Here is a 15733-nt window from a genome sequence, read left to right as displayed (position 1 = left end):
TTAGGAAATTTTATATTTTGCTTTCTGCATTCTTCCCCACCTCAAATCCAACTTTTTGAAAGTTATCTCCACCAGTGAGGTTTCATTCTTCACCTTCACATCACTCCTCCACCCACCGAGGGGTGCCTTCTGCTCCCAACTAAAGTATTCAAATTGCCATTGTCAAGGTTAACAAAAAATTAGCTCTTGCTTTCAAGTCCAACTAATCTTTTGAGTCCATTTCTTGACCTTCTCTATTTTTATTATTTATTTTTTTTAACTTTTTAATGTTTATTTATTTGAGAGAGAGAGAGAGAGAGCACAGCAGGGGTAGGGCAGAGAGAGAGAGAGAGCGAGACAGAGAATCCAAAGCGGGGTCTGTACTATCAGTGCAAAGCCCGGCATGGGGCTCAAATTCATGAACCGAGTGAACATGACCTGAGCCAAAGTCGGAAGCACGACCTACTGAGCTACCCAGGCTCCCTGACCTACTCTATTTTTAATTTTAAAAGGTGTAAATATATCATCTAAGCGTTTTTAATAAAAATAAAGTGAACAATTTACACCCACTACTCTTGCCATGTTTTTACAACTATTTTAACCTTAAAAGTTTAAATATCTCCCAAGAGTTTTACTACTTCCCTTTGACTTGATAGATGGATGTTTTCACATTATTCTCATCGCAATCTATTTGCACATCCGTGTGTTCAGTTTTTCCTCGAACAACTCTCTTCTTTTTGCTTCTGAGAAAACACACTTTCTTCTTTTATTTTTTTCAAGCTTCCCTTGATTCTATTAAGTCCCTTTTCCAATTAAATTTCTTCTGCTTTTTTATGTTATTTATATTATGTTATTTCATTTTACTTCTTTTCATTTGATTTTTAGTATTTGATACGGATGCTTCCTTTTTCTTACCTCTTCACAGACTAATTTTGCATAAGCTTCTTTTCCTTCAAGGCTCAACTTCAATATATATGCTGAAGATTCAAAGTGCTAGTCCCAATCCAGAAATGTCTTCATAATTTCAGACATACATCTGAATGCCAATAGCATCTAGAGGTATACCTCATTTTATTTTGCTTTCCTTTATTGTGCTTTGCAAATAATGCATTTTTACATTGAAGGCTTGAGATAATTCTGTTTCAAGCATGTCTGTCGGTGCTGTTTTTCCCACAGCATTTGATCACTTGATGTCTCTGTGTCCCATTTGGTAATTCTTGCAATAATTCAAGGTTTTTCATTATTATTACATTTGAATCTCTGCAATATCATGATAAACTGTAATAGATGAGTATTTGCTTCTTATGGATGAGCAAAGAAAGTGGTTTCTTGAAAGGGAATCTATTCCTGGTGAAGATGCTGTGAAGATTGTTGAAATAACAACAAAGGGCTTAGAAATTAGATAAACTTAGTTGATAAAGCAGCAGCAGGGGTTTGAGAGGATTGACTCCAATTTTGAAAGGAGTTCCACTGTGGATAAAATGCTATCAAATAGCATCACATGCTCCAGAGAAATTGTTCATGAAAGGAAGGATCAATCAATGCGGCAAACTTCATTGTTGTCTTATTTTTAAAAATTGCCACAGACGTTCCAATCTTCAGCAACCACCACCCTGGTCAGTCACCATTGAGACAAGACCCTTCACCAGAAAAATTTGAAAGCTCAGACAATGGTTAGTATTTTTTAGAAATAAATGTATTTTAAAAAGTATGTATTTTTTTGACATAATGCTATTACACACTTAATAGACTACAGTATTGTATGAGCGTAACTTTTATAGGAACTGGGAAACAACAAAAAAATTGATTTGACTTGCTTTACTGTGATATCACCTTATTGTGGTGGTCTGTAACTAATCCACAATATCTCTTACGTATGTCTGTATAAGAAATTGCCAGTCTTGATATGTCAGTATTTGTATATTCAACCAGTTTTCAACATAGCCACAAAACTACTATAATACAAAAGCTAACTAATTCTCCACGAAATGTTAACTAGAATAACATATTCCTATTTTGCAAATTGAATAATGCCACCCCATATATATATATATATATATATATATATATATATATACATACACACACACACTCACACACACTGTATCACACACACACACACACACTATATATATATATATATATATATATATATATATATATATATATATAGCGGTTGCCCTGGACAGACAGAATAAAATCTAACTCCACACTGGCACAGAGTGCCTGGGAGAGATGACCATTCTCCTTTAGAGCTGCATGTCTCAGAACCAATACTTCACAGTGGCTCAAAGGCCATCCTCTGTGAACAAACTGCCTGTGATGAATGACTACTTCACTTGTTTCCTAGTCTGCATGGAGAAAATAACAACAGCACCTAGTTTACAGACTTGTGAAAAGAATGCCAAATTCAGAGAAAGCATCCAATAAATAGTAGATGTTATTATCTGGCAGCTATTTAAGTGTTTTTTTTTTTTTATCCTCTATCTTTCTTATATGATCTTTCCGTTTTTCATCAAAAATAGCTTTTTGAGATATACCACATGCCAAGCCCTGGGATAAGAAACATGATATCACAATATGCAATTGATAACTCGGTCCCCAGGGAACATACAATCTAGCCTGGAAAAGAAGAAATTTTTAATAATATGTAATTACACAAAGGTTTGCCTAATTACAAAAAGCTTATTTAATTACAGCTGTGGTAAGGTTACTAAAGAAACAAATATTCAACAGAACCAGTTGCAAGGGAATCTAATCTGGAAATGTGACATTTAACCTGAGATTTAAAGCATGAGCAGGAAATAGATGAGTAAGCTTTAGGGATAGAGAATTGGTATGAGGGGAAGATATTTAGATTTCCCTTTTTGACCCCAAACTCTCCTTTATTCTTTATTGCTCAACCCCTAGGTTATTGTTGTTTTATGATTACCCCATTATTGTCAATTGTATTCACATTTCTTTGCCATCCAGATTTGACCTCATCCCTCTTTTATTATATTATGTTTTCTCATCAAGAATACTGTTATCTTTTCCTTGATCATCAGGAAGAAAAAATGATTTAAATTACCTGAATTCCAACTACCCTGACTTCCCACATAGTCTCTCCCTCCCAATTATTGATGACTTACTCTCATTCTTGAGTAAGTTGATATCACACTCATGTTGTTGATGCCTTCCTGTTGATGACTTCCTGGACACTGTTCTGTCTTTCTTTTTCTAGGTATTTCATTGTTGATTATTCAGCCAATTATGGAAGTGCAAACTGAATGAAGACATTTAAATTATACTCTACCACTTACTGGTTGTGTTTTCAAGGGCATTTTTTTTTTTTTTTACTTTTTTGTGCCTCAATTTCATCAGGTGCAAAAGTGGACTAACAACCATACCTCTTCATGCTTTTTATTTGCTTGAGGGCAAAATGAGATTATATATTTGTTGACATATAGTAAGTGCTTACTAACACTATTGTTTTCATTAGCTCATCTTCTTTTGATATAAAATAACAGATTCCAACCTGCATTAATTCTAAAGCCTATCTTATCCTTTAGTTTATATTCATATAGTATAACAAGATTGAATTCTCTGTCAACTTTTGCCGTTCTTACCTCTGGTAGGAAGGCTTTTCCTTAAGCCTAATAAAATCCTGTGAGAAGCACACTCATTTTTTACATATGTAACAAGTTTTTACTTTGTAGAAATTCCTCTCAGGAAAATCCAACACTTCCCTCACACAGAGCAATTTAAGAATGCATCATTGCTTCTTTGGGGAGAGCTAAGTCGAGGGTCTCCAAAGTAATGATCAAATAACTTCCATTACATCACTCAGTGATTATTACAGCCAAGTAACTTAAGAAGTGCACGTATTTTAGAGATAAGAAAGCTCAAGCTAAGAATGATCAAGAAATGTATTGAAAATTATACAGGTGAGTGAGGAGGTGTCTGATTATTAAGTCCAAGAGTATATAATATGGGAGCATATTAGAGAGGGAAAACTATGAGTGATAATATTTACTTGTTTATCTAAATAATGTCTATTAGAATAATCTTGTTAACAGATAACTGCCATGGGTATTACATTCAAAGTTATTAGTATTTTTAAAGGATTGATTATTTAGGATTTATGTGTCTTTTGATTTAATTAATAATACTCTTTTGAAATAACTGTCAAAAATAGAATACCAAAATTCATCAGCTTAAAAATAATTAACCCAGATTAAAAAAAAAAAAATAGTGTGGTGTGTTATACATGGAGAGTATCATCCAAAACCATCAGTGTTGTGATTGCTTGTAAGCTGTAAAAAAATAAAGAATGCTAATAATGGAATTGCATTGGGGAAATTATTTAAAATGTCACAGTTAAATGCAGCAGTAAATTATATATTGTTATTAAGTTACAACATTTTCTAGTAAACAATTACAAATATGCTTATAAAATTTTGATATTTTTTCATGATCTTTGTGCTGTTTTGAAAAGACTATATTTTCTTGCACCAACAGATAGATGCCATTAATTTATTTATTCAAGTATAATTAACATACAATCTTAACATACAATTCAGGCGCACAATATAATAGTTCAATGGTTCTACACATTTCTCAGTGCTCAGCAAGATAAGTGTATTCTTGAGGCGTCTGGGTGACTCAGTCAGTTAGGTGTCCGACTTCGGCTCAGGTCATGAACTCACGGTCCCTGAATTCAAGCCCCATGTGGGGCTCTGTGCTCTCAGTTCAGAGCCTGGAGTTTGCTTCGGATTCTGTGTCTCCCTTTCTCTCTGCCCCTCCACCGCTCACACTCTGTCTCTCTTGGTCTCTCAAAAAATGAATAAACATTAAATACAAAATTTAAAAAAAAGATAAGCATACTCTTAATCTCCTTTGTCTATTGCACCTATCCTCTGACTTATCTGCTCTCTGGCAACCATCAGTTTGTTCTTAACAGTCTGTATTTAACATTTTGTATTTAACAGTCTGTTTTTGTTTATTTCATTTTTTATTTGTTCATTTGTTTTGTTTCTTAAATTCCACATATGAGTGAAATCATGTGGTACTTGCCTTTCTCTGATTTTTTTCACTTACCCTTTAGAGCATCCATATTGTTGCAAGTGGAAAGGTTTCATTCTTTTTTTTATGGCTGAATAATATCCCATAGTGTATATACCCCACATGTTTTTTATCCAGTTACCTATCAGTGGACCCTTGGGTTGCTTCCATATCTTGGCTATTGTAAATAAAGTTGCAATAAACCTAGGGGTACATATATCTTTTTAAATTAGTGTTTTTAGATTCTTTGTGTAAAAACCTAGTAGTGGGATTACTGTATCATATAGTAATTCTATTTTTAATTTTTTGAGGAACCTCCATACAGTTTTCCACGGTGGCTACTGTACTTTGCATCCCCATCAACAGTGTAAGAGAGTTGGTTCCTTTTTTTTTCCACATCCTCACCCACACTTGTTATTGTCTTTTTTTATTGTAGCCATTCTGACAGGTATAAGGTGATATCTCCTTGTGGTTTTAATTTACATTTCCCTAATGATTAGTGATGCTGAGCATCTTTTTGCGTTTGTGTTTCCTATCTATATGTCTTTGGAAAAATGTCTATTCAGATCCTTCACTTACTTTTTAATTTGATTATTTATTCTTTTTGGCGTTGAGCTGTAGATGTTCTCTATATATTGTAGATGCTACTAATTTTTTTTTTAATTTTTTTTCAACGTTTTTTATTTATTTTTGGGACAGAGAGAGACAGAGCATGAACGGGGGAGGGGCAGAGAGAGATGGAGACACAGAATCGGAAGCAGGCTCCAGGCTCGGAGCCATCAGCCCAGAGCCTGACGTGGGGCTTGAACTCACAGACCGCGAGATCGTGACCTGGCTGAAGTCGGACGCTTAACCGACTGCGCCACCCAGGTGCCCCATGCTACTAATTTTTTAAAGTGTTTTTCTGTTGTATACGTTTCCAGAGAGACTCTCTATTTTTGGATATTCAGATTAAAAATCTTTTTCCCTTCATAAGTGCTTATTTTTCTATTCAGACACACTTTTTGCCAAAAAAGTGTTTTGCTCTGTCCACTTGGATGCTGTCTATATTTCCATAGTTCTATGCTGTGTCCACTTGGATGCTGGCTATATTTCTACATCAGGTTTATTGTCGGAGAACCATTTGATCTGCAAAAAAGACATTTAATCCTCAGTATTTAACAAGAATTCATATTACTTGTGAGATTTTGGGCAAGTTATGTAAACTCCACATACTTTCCCTTCTGCAAACCAGTGATAGCAATAGCATTTGACTCATAAGTTTTTTGTGACAAGTAAATATATTAATTTAATCCAAGAGTTGGACACTCCCTGGTATCTGATAAGCATTTGGGGGGGGGGGGATGGATGTAAGCTATTAGAGTGTCTCTGCCTTACATAAGTGGATTTTTTTATTCTCTCATAATTGAAACTGTTAAAAAATGAACACCCCAAAAACATAATCAGACCTATCAACACAGAGAACAAACCGATGGTTCCAGAGGGAAGACGGGTGGGTAGATGGGCAAAATGGGTGAAGAGAAGTGGGAAAAACAGGCTTCCAGTGATAAAAGGGATAAGTCATGGGAATAAAAAAGGTACAGCATATAATATAGTCAATTGTATTATCATAGCATTGTATGGTAACAGATGGTAGCTACATTTGTGGTAAGCATAGCATCATAGAGATTTGTTGAATCACTGGTTTACACTCAAAACTAATGTAATGTTGCCTGTCAACTACACTCAAAAATACAAGTAAAAATTAAAAATTAAAAATGATCACTCCAAACCTGCTGCTAACCACCTTTATCATTTTACTTTGAGACCTTATTCCCATGAATGCAAGAAGTGATTATGGGTTACTCCTTCTTCTTCACCTTTACTGTTCAGAATTTTAAAATACAGGAAGAGCAGAGGTGCATTCCTTTAAGTGAAAAACCTAATTTTTAGTTAGCGTTAGTCCTTGATACACTAATCTGTGGCTATAAATTCACAAGGGAAAGATGTACTTTTTAATTCTCCTCTTATTAAAAGGTTGGTTTGCTGTTGTTTTAGTGAATGGTCAACTCCTTCCTTCCAGCGAATGAAAATTCTGTACAAATTCTGGGTCATATCTGTATCTTAATTTCTGTGTACTGAGTTAAAAGTTAAAAAAAATAAACAAAAACAAAAACACAGAAGGGGTTTCAAGCCAAATGCCAGTTTCAACTAGTAGTCTAACTGACTTTGTTATTTCATGGTAAAATAGTACTACTTATGGTTTTAAACTTCTGATGCTATAATGAGTAGCTGCAATGTCATTTCAACCTTATCATGTAGTTTTTGACAGGGACATATTTAAAATACTTAACTTTCAGTAGAGTTCAACTACATTTTGTTTTTCATGTTTTAACATCATTAGAAATTAAACATCTATAAAGAGTGTTCTCATGCAACAGCCTTCTATTTCTGGAAAGTAGGTTATTTCATTTCTTAGGATCCCAAGATGAGATTTCACTCTCATACCATCTGGCAAGATAATAAGATAACATCTAAAATCAATACTTTAATATGATCCTGGCTAAAAACTAGCCTCAATGAGAATTAATGGCATATGGCTAAAGCTTAAGAAAAAAGAAAGGGCTAATGTTACTTTTAAAAAAAAGCACATTCAAAGAAAATAACTTACTTTTTTTAGAAGGAGAAAAACAAAGTATAAAGATACTTTATGTAATTTTTTATCAATTCAGAAAGATTACTGATTTCATGATTAAAATATTTTTACAAAAATCTCTTTTCAATTATATTATGCTTTGTTTACAAACCTATAATCTTTTAAATCAAAGAATAAAACTATTTTAATTAATAAGAATTAAGTTAAAGACAAAATGAGACAAGAAGCACATGTAAAATATCTATACTTAAGGTAAATTAAAAAAAAAAACAACTTAAAAAAATGAAATTATAAAAACAAAGAAAAAGAACAAAGATCATAAAAACCCAAATCTTGTATTTGTATTTCTGTTCCGTTTATGCAATATTTTAAGTTGAAAGGAGAAAAGGGGGAATGTATTTAGATCAATTCCTCAAGTGTGGATCTTAATCTCCAAGCATTGTTATGTGCTCCTTAGGGATGGGATATGAGTAGAACTGATATTTTGCTTAATTATATTGAAGTTGAGAATAAAATCTATGATTTCAGCCCTTTGGCATCTGTTGAGTTTGTTTTATGATCCTATATGTTGTCAATATTCTAAAATGTTCTCTTTGTAAATAAGAGTGTCTTCTGAAGCTATTCATTCTGTATTTTGTGCTGGTACCTTAGATTGGGCTTGTTATTTATGTTATTCAGACTGTATACATCCTTAGTGATTTTTTAATATACTTTTTTTTTTAAAGTCATTTAGGTTCACAACAAAAGGTACAGAGATTTCCCATACACCGCCTGCTCCCACACAGGCCTAGATCACCTCCCTCAATATCAATATCCCCCACCACAGTGGTACATTTGTTGCAATTGCTAACCTACTTTGGGACATTTCATAGTTTATATTAGAGTTCCTTCTTGGTGTTTTGCAGTCTCTGCATTTGGAAAAATTTAAAATGGCATGTGTCCACCTTTATAATATCATACAGAGTAGTTTCACTGCCTTAAATCTTTTGTATTCTGCTTATTAATCCCTCCTTCCCTTCAACCTCTGACTACCACACATGTTTTTATTGTCTCTATAGTTTTCCCTTTTCCAGAGTCATATGGTTGGAATCATACAGTATTATTTAGTTTTTTCAGATCGGTTTATTTCACTTAGTGGTATGTATTTAAATTTCCTCTATGCCTTTTCGTGACTTCATAGCTCATTTCTTTTTAGTGCTGAATAATATTCCATTTTGTGAACATATCACACTTTATGCACTCACCTACTAAAGGGCATCTCGATTGTTTCCAAGTTTGGGCACTTATGAATAAAGCTGCTATAAACATCCAGGTACATGGTTTTTGTTTTGTTTTGTTTTGTTTTGTTTTGTTTTGTTTTTGTGGACATGGGCTTTCAATTGTTTTTTTTTGGCAAATGCCAATGAGCATGATTGTTGGATCATATGGTAAGCCTATGCTTATTTTTCTAGAAACCACCAAACTCTCTTCCAAAGTGACAGTACCATTTTTCATTCACACCAGCAATGAATGAAAGTTCCTGTTGCTCCATATCCTCTCCAACATTTGATGTTGTCAGTGTTCCAGATATTGGTCACACTAATAGGTATACAGTGGTATCTCATTTTTGTTTTCATTTGCATCTCCCTGATGACATATGTTGAGCATTTTTTCATATGATTATTTGTCAAATCCATGTGTTCTGTGAAGTGTCTGTTAAGATTTGTGAGACCCATTTTCTAATCAGGTTGCTTGTTTCTTGATTGTTGACTTTTGATACTACTTAACAAACTTTGAATGACAATCCTTTTTCGGATGTATCTTTTGCAAATACTTTCTCCCAGTCTATGGCTAGTCTTTTTGTTCCTTGGTGTATAATTCTTCTTATACATTGTTAGATTTGATTTGTTAGTATTTTGATGAGGAGTTTTATATGTATGGTCATGAGAGGTATTCCTAGTTTTGGTATTAAGATAATGCTCACTTCATAGAATAGGTTAGGAAGTATTCCCTATCCTTCTATCTTTTGAAAAAGATTATAAAGAATTGGTATAATTTCTTCCTTAAATGTTTGGAAAAATTCACTAGTGAACCCATATAGGACTGATATTTTCTGTTTTGGAAGGTCATTAATTATTGACTTACTTTTTTAACAGATACAAGCTTATTCAACTTGTCTATTTCTTCTTGTGTGATTTTTGATAAACTGTGCCTTTCAAGGAATTGGTCCATTTTATCTAAGTTAACAAATTTGTGGGCATAGAGTTGTTCATATTTAATGACTTTTTTTTTTATCTGCTTAAACAATAACTTAAGGAATGTATCTATTTCTTTAATAAGAACTAAGACTTTGTCTAAATCTTGTATTTCTAATATCTTTTGCTGTTTATATTTTAATCTATATTATTAGTCCATACAAGTTTAGAACTGTCTTAATTTTATGTTGCATTGTTTTTTATTACGTGATAATTCTTGATAGTAATTCTGTTATCTTATACTTTATTTTGTCTCATGGTAATGCTATGATTCATAGTTTCTTGGTGTATTTTTTGTATAATTTTACTTTCACACTTTACGTATCTTCCAGTTTAATAAATGTTTCTTAATAGTATGTAACTTTTTTGCTTTTATTTTCTCTTTTGAAAAATTTCCACATATATTTATGATAGTGACATAAATTTGGACTTAAGCATACAATGCTATTCTGTCTTTCCTATTTGCCCAATTGATCTTTTATGTTATCTTAATTTTTTATCATCTTATACATTTATTTGAATACAAATATTTCAGAGTATTTCAATGCAAACCAAGATCTTTTTTGAAATTATATGCTACTGGTTTCAAATATTTAAATTCCAACTTATTCTACTACACCCATGAAACATTATTTTTTATTGTTTTATAAAATCAGTGCTTAAGAGACTTAGCTATACACTTGTAAGTTTATTGGGTCTTTTTATGAAGTGAATATTTGCTCCCCTCCCCTAATTCATATGTTGAAATCCTAATCCTCAATATGATGGTATTAGGAGTTGGGAGTCTTTGGGAGATAATTCGGTGATTAGGAAATAAATTATAAGAGAGGAAGGTTTCCTAAAGGTAAACAAACTGCATTCTGTACCTGATCATTGGGAGTCAAAATTATGAGTCATATATTGGTGAACATGTTTGCTCAGAGCATAAACGCACATCAAGAGTGCTGATGTTGATTACCCAAAGACAATGGGAGTCTAGGCTGTGGAGGTAGTTTAAGAATGAAAAATTCAGGTTCAATGGAAGATAATGACTACTGGAAGCTTTTGCAGGATACCTAGTAAACTGCTTGAATTCTAGGCATAAAGGTTGAGTATTATGGACTAAATTTTTGTGTCTCCCCCCAAAGTCATGCTAAAATCCTAACCCCCAGTGTGATGGTATTAGGGGGTGGGGCCTTTGAGAAATAATTAAGTTGTGAGGGTGGAACCCTTAAGAATGGGATTAAAGCCTTTATAAAAGAGACCTTCTTATCTCTTCCTCCATATGAGGCCCCAGGAAGAAGATAGGTCTATAAACCAGGAAGCACATTCTCACCAGATCCTGAATCTATAGCACCATGATCTTGGACTTTTAAGCTTCCAAAACTGTAAGAAATATATCTTTGTTGCTTAAGCCACCAAGCCTATGATTGTTTCTTATAGTAGCCAGAACAGTTCAAGAAAGGTCTTTATTTCTTTCTGCATTTCATATTTCTCAGCCAGTACATATTCTGCTCCTGAGATCCTCCAATGGCAAACACAAATACAAACTGCATTTTCCTTGCTATAGATTTCTAGGTTAACATCTTGATCTCTAGCCCATTAAAAGACACCACTCTACTGTCTTCTGGCTTCAGTTGTTGTTGAGGAGATAACTATTAGTCTGGTAGTTGCTCCTTTAAAAGCAATTCACTTTTTCTAATTATTGCTCATTGACTATTTTCTGGTTTTGTTTTCTCTGATGGTTTGCATTTTTTCAATATTTGTCTAGGCCCAGATTTTTTTTTTTCCCTGATCCTACCTGGAATTTTCAGAAAACTCTGGAATTTGTGGATTAGTGTCTTTCTTCAGCTTTGGGGTATGTTCAGTCAATATATCTTCATATATTGTCACTTCTAACATTCTCTTTCATTTTCCTTCTGAATCTCAAATTAAATATATGTTGGATGGTTTACTGGAATTTTCCAGAACAACTTATCTGTTTAAATTATTTGAGACCTGAGATAAAGGTTTACTTTTCAAAAGGAAATTTGCCTTTGTTTTTCAAAAGGAAATTTGTGTGGAGAACCATTATTGTTGAACATATCATGGTAAAACCTTTACTAGATAATGACAATGTAAATTTGAGTTATTAACTCTGGTGAGATATTCAAGAGTAACACTTTAGAAGGGACTTTCCTTTCTTTTCCCTAAAGTATTCCCATATGCCTTCTGCTTCATCATTGGAGGTTCCCCATTACACTTAAGCATACACTGAACTTGGTTTTGTTTTGCCCTGAGCTCATAAGGCCATATAATATGGTATTTAAATCCATTTGAGAACCAAGGATAAAATACTCTTATTTAAAAATACTTTAAAGTATGAATATGTGACTATAATGAAAATACATCTGTATTATAATTTTAAATTTAAATCAAATATAATACAGAAACTCTTTTACCAAATATGCTTTTTTTTTCAGTTGACTTAAAGAAAAAGTATAATTTGTCTCTTTAGTTTGCACACTTATTTTTGTTTCCATGCATTATTGCATCAATGACAAGGAAGTGTAACCTGGTGGGAAGATTATGCTTAGAGCCCTCAGGTTAGTGATATGACTAGATTGTCATGGTGGGAAATCATGTTGGCTATAGCGTGACATTTGTTAAAATGATACAGTAATAAAGATAGTAGTTAAATACCTCTGGGTGAATAGTTATGGTAAACAAGACTTAAGAGCGTGACAGAATCACTTGAGTTTTGGCCAACCCTATAGCTGGGCTCCACTCTAAGAATTTTGCTATAGTAGGTCTGAGATGGGAACCTCAAAGTTTCATTTTTAAGAAGTTCCCAAGCACTGCTAGTCACTGTGGTAGAATATAGTAATGTGTAGGAAATTAATTTTAACCTAACCTAACTGGGGATTGCTGAAGAATGTGACTAATCATGTGTACAGTCAAGTAAATGTAATGTCAGGGACAACCATAGGAGGTACTGATAAAAATTTATATAAAACAAGTTATCAGAGTAGGCTTAATGTATGTATTGATGCAAATTGAGTAACTTCTTACTGCTTTCTAAAGCTTAACGGTAGCATTATTTTTTTTTTAACACTTTTAAAGTTATTTATTTACTTTTTGAGAGAGAGACAGAGAGTGATCAGAGAAGGGCAGAGAGAGAGAGAGGGAGAGAGAGAGAGAATCCCAAGCAGGCTCCGTGCCATCAGCACAGAGCCTGACATGGGGCTTGATCTCATGAATCCATGAGATCATGACCTAAGCCAAAATCAAGAGTCAAATGCTTAACTGACTGAGCCACTCAGGTGTCCCAACAGTAGCTTTACTTACAGAAAAATAGTACTGAAAATCCTTTATGAATTTTTACTCACGTAGCGACCACCTACATACATGCACCATGATTTCTTTTATCAATAATAAACTTAACTAATACTATAATTATGAATTGGCATATTCCCTTGGGTAGTGATTTCTTGTTTCCCTAGAATACTTCATAAAATGTTATGAAGTAACATCAGGAGAGATTTTTCACCTGCTCTCTTGCCATGTTCTCCCCTGTGTCTTTGTCTCTCTTGTCATTTTCTGTTTCTTTTCTCTGCTTCTCCTGTTCTTTTTTGCCTCAACACTACCAAACACTCTTCCATTGGTTTTAGTTACTTCTTAGAGACATAGGAACAGTGACCCAATGTGCTAGCTTCATGAGGTGAGGCAAGAAAAACCATAATGCCCTTCACTAACTTTTCTCCGAGGAAGATATGAATCTCTCTTAGTTCTCCAAAGTACAAGTTACATAGCTATTATGGCATTGACCACTTGGCATTAAAATGAAGGAAGAACACTGCAAAGAAAAACCCAGCATTGAACCTGTAAGATGAATATATAAACCCTCAGAGCTCTGGAGCACAATCTCCTGCAGAAATTTCTTACTTCTAGTTCCCAGTCCAGTTGTAAGCTAATGCACTACCTCAGAGTTTGTCTTCTCTGTCTGCTCTTCCCACAAAACTGTCTCCAGTCTTCTGCTCAAAGGGGCATTGGTCTTCTGAACTTTCCATTTTGATCTGTGAGGATCTTCTTTGACAGACTAACCATAATTGTATGGGAGTAGGGGAAAGAAAGTCAAAAGTTCATATAACTATGGTATATCAGAGATGTAATTATCGTGAAAGTAATGAGATTTATGCCTTAGGGTCCTTTCTTTCATGGTCATGTTCCAAGGTTTGGGGAAGAGTCCTAGCAATGTGTCTGTAAGTTTGTGTAACATTTGCAGAAAATAAGATATTTTAACAATAACATGTTAGCTTAATCTACTATCACTTTCCACTCTCTTATTTTTTCTCTGTCAGATTTCCTCTTAGTGAATGGTGGTATTGGAATGATAAAAGCCTTTTTTTTTTATTCTTAGAGATCAAGCTTCAAGGAAAATGAGTAAGAGATATATTTAGTTTGGTTATAGCCTAATGCTACTTACACATATATTTATCACTGGTTGTCCTCATGTAGAAAAGACTTCTAGGAATACTCTACCTTCCACTGTGCTAAGTCACCTAGCATTGTGCCCAGGAGGTATACCTTTGTAAAGAAAAACAAACAAACAAACAAAAGGTTGTGATGAACAGAGTCAGAAGATAGTGAGTGGAAAAGCCTTACAATCAACAGAAAAATATGAAGATATATATGAAGAAGTCAAAGTGGAATTTTTACCTGCCAGAAAAAGAACTTGCTATTGCAATGAATGAATTGAAAATTTAATAAATCTTTATTAAAATCATGAAATTGAACTTTTTTTTTTTTAGAATTCCTGTGTTTTTAGGGAACTCGAAGCAGTATTGTAAAAATAAACCCAGACCTCTTAAAGGAGAACAGCATGGGCTGTTTATTCAAAGATTGCTATAGCAAGGGAGTCAACCACTGTGGAAAGCAAGATGAAGTCACTCATGTCAAGCAGTAATTTATGTCAAGCAGAGATGCAAGCATCCAAGAAGCTAAGACCAGATATCTCTGAAGCCAGCCCTGCCTGATGACACTCACAACTGATAACCAGCAGAAACAGAGGAGGTCGGCCGAAGCCTCAAGACTGATTAAATCCCTTTATAATGGGAGGAATTTTGGAGCAAACTGTCAGACTTTCTTGACACTGACTCCTTCACCTCTGACCACATCAAAAAGGCAGCTGCCACTGAAGGCTCTGAATCTGCCCAGTAGATCTGTGAACAGAACAGAGATCCTCCACTGCTTAAACATAATAAACAGTAAGTGCCGAGAGCCGATCTAGACCAGACCAAGGCCTTATCTCAACTAATGCTCATAGACTGACTTTGCATTAACCTCCTACCCCCTCCTCCTACCCCCTGTTCTATCTTGTTTGTGTTGTGGAACTTGTCTTGTGCTTTGCTTTGTGTGATGTGTGAGAAGCCAAGTTTAAACACGTGGTGAAATTTAATTGAGTTTGGAATCCTGAATCTGCTTTATAATTATGTTAACCTTGCTTCATGACTGAATAAAGCTGACATTGTAGAAAGATACAGATCATGTGTGCGCCTTCATAGTGTGCTCATGACAGCCACCGTTCTTGAGTTTGGCAGAGATTCAAAGACAGGCAGAGGGTGGGAAAGACTTTATAGTAGGATGTAAAGAAGACTTCGGATGTGCACTGACTGACAGCCGTTGGCATGGAGAAGCTTAATAGAAGCAAGACATCCTATGTGATTAGTAAAATCAATATTTGGCTTTCCCCAGTGCCTAAGTTGGAAAAGGAAGCAAAACTTAGAGGAGCTTTCAGTTATAAATCAAAACCCAGTTGTGTGGGACCAAATAATACAAGGATTGTATGTTAGCCTCTGGGAATGGCTGTTGGCTATAGTAGTCT

At 34.3% G+C, this 15733-nt stretch overlaps 1 pseudogene; it reads right to left on the bottom strand.

Annotated features, from left to right (window-relative positions):
• The window catches only part of LOC132693007 (exportin-4-like), a 31974-nt pseudogene that overhangs the window by 658 nt on the left and 15583 nt on the right, over window positions 1–15733 (bottom strand).

This window comes from Panthera onca, chromosome B1 (assembly GCF_046562875.1).
Source record: "Panthera onca isolate mPanOnc1 chromosome B1, mPanOnc1 haplotype 2, whole genome shotgun sequence".
In the NCBI taxonomy this organism is placed as follows: Eukaryota; Metazoa; Chordata; class Mammalia; order Carnivora; family Felidae; genus Panthera; species Panthera onca.
The sequence above is the reverse complement of the archived record's forward strand: the minus strand, read 5'-3'. Positions and strand labels throughout refer to the sequence as shown.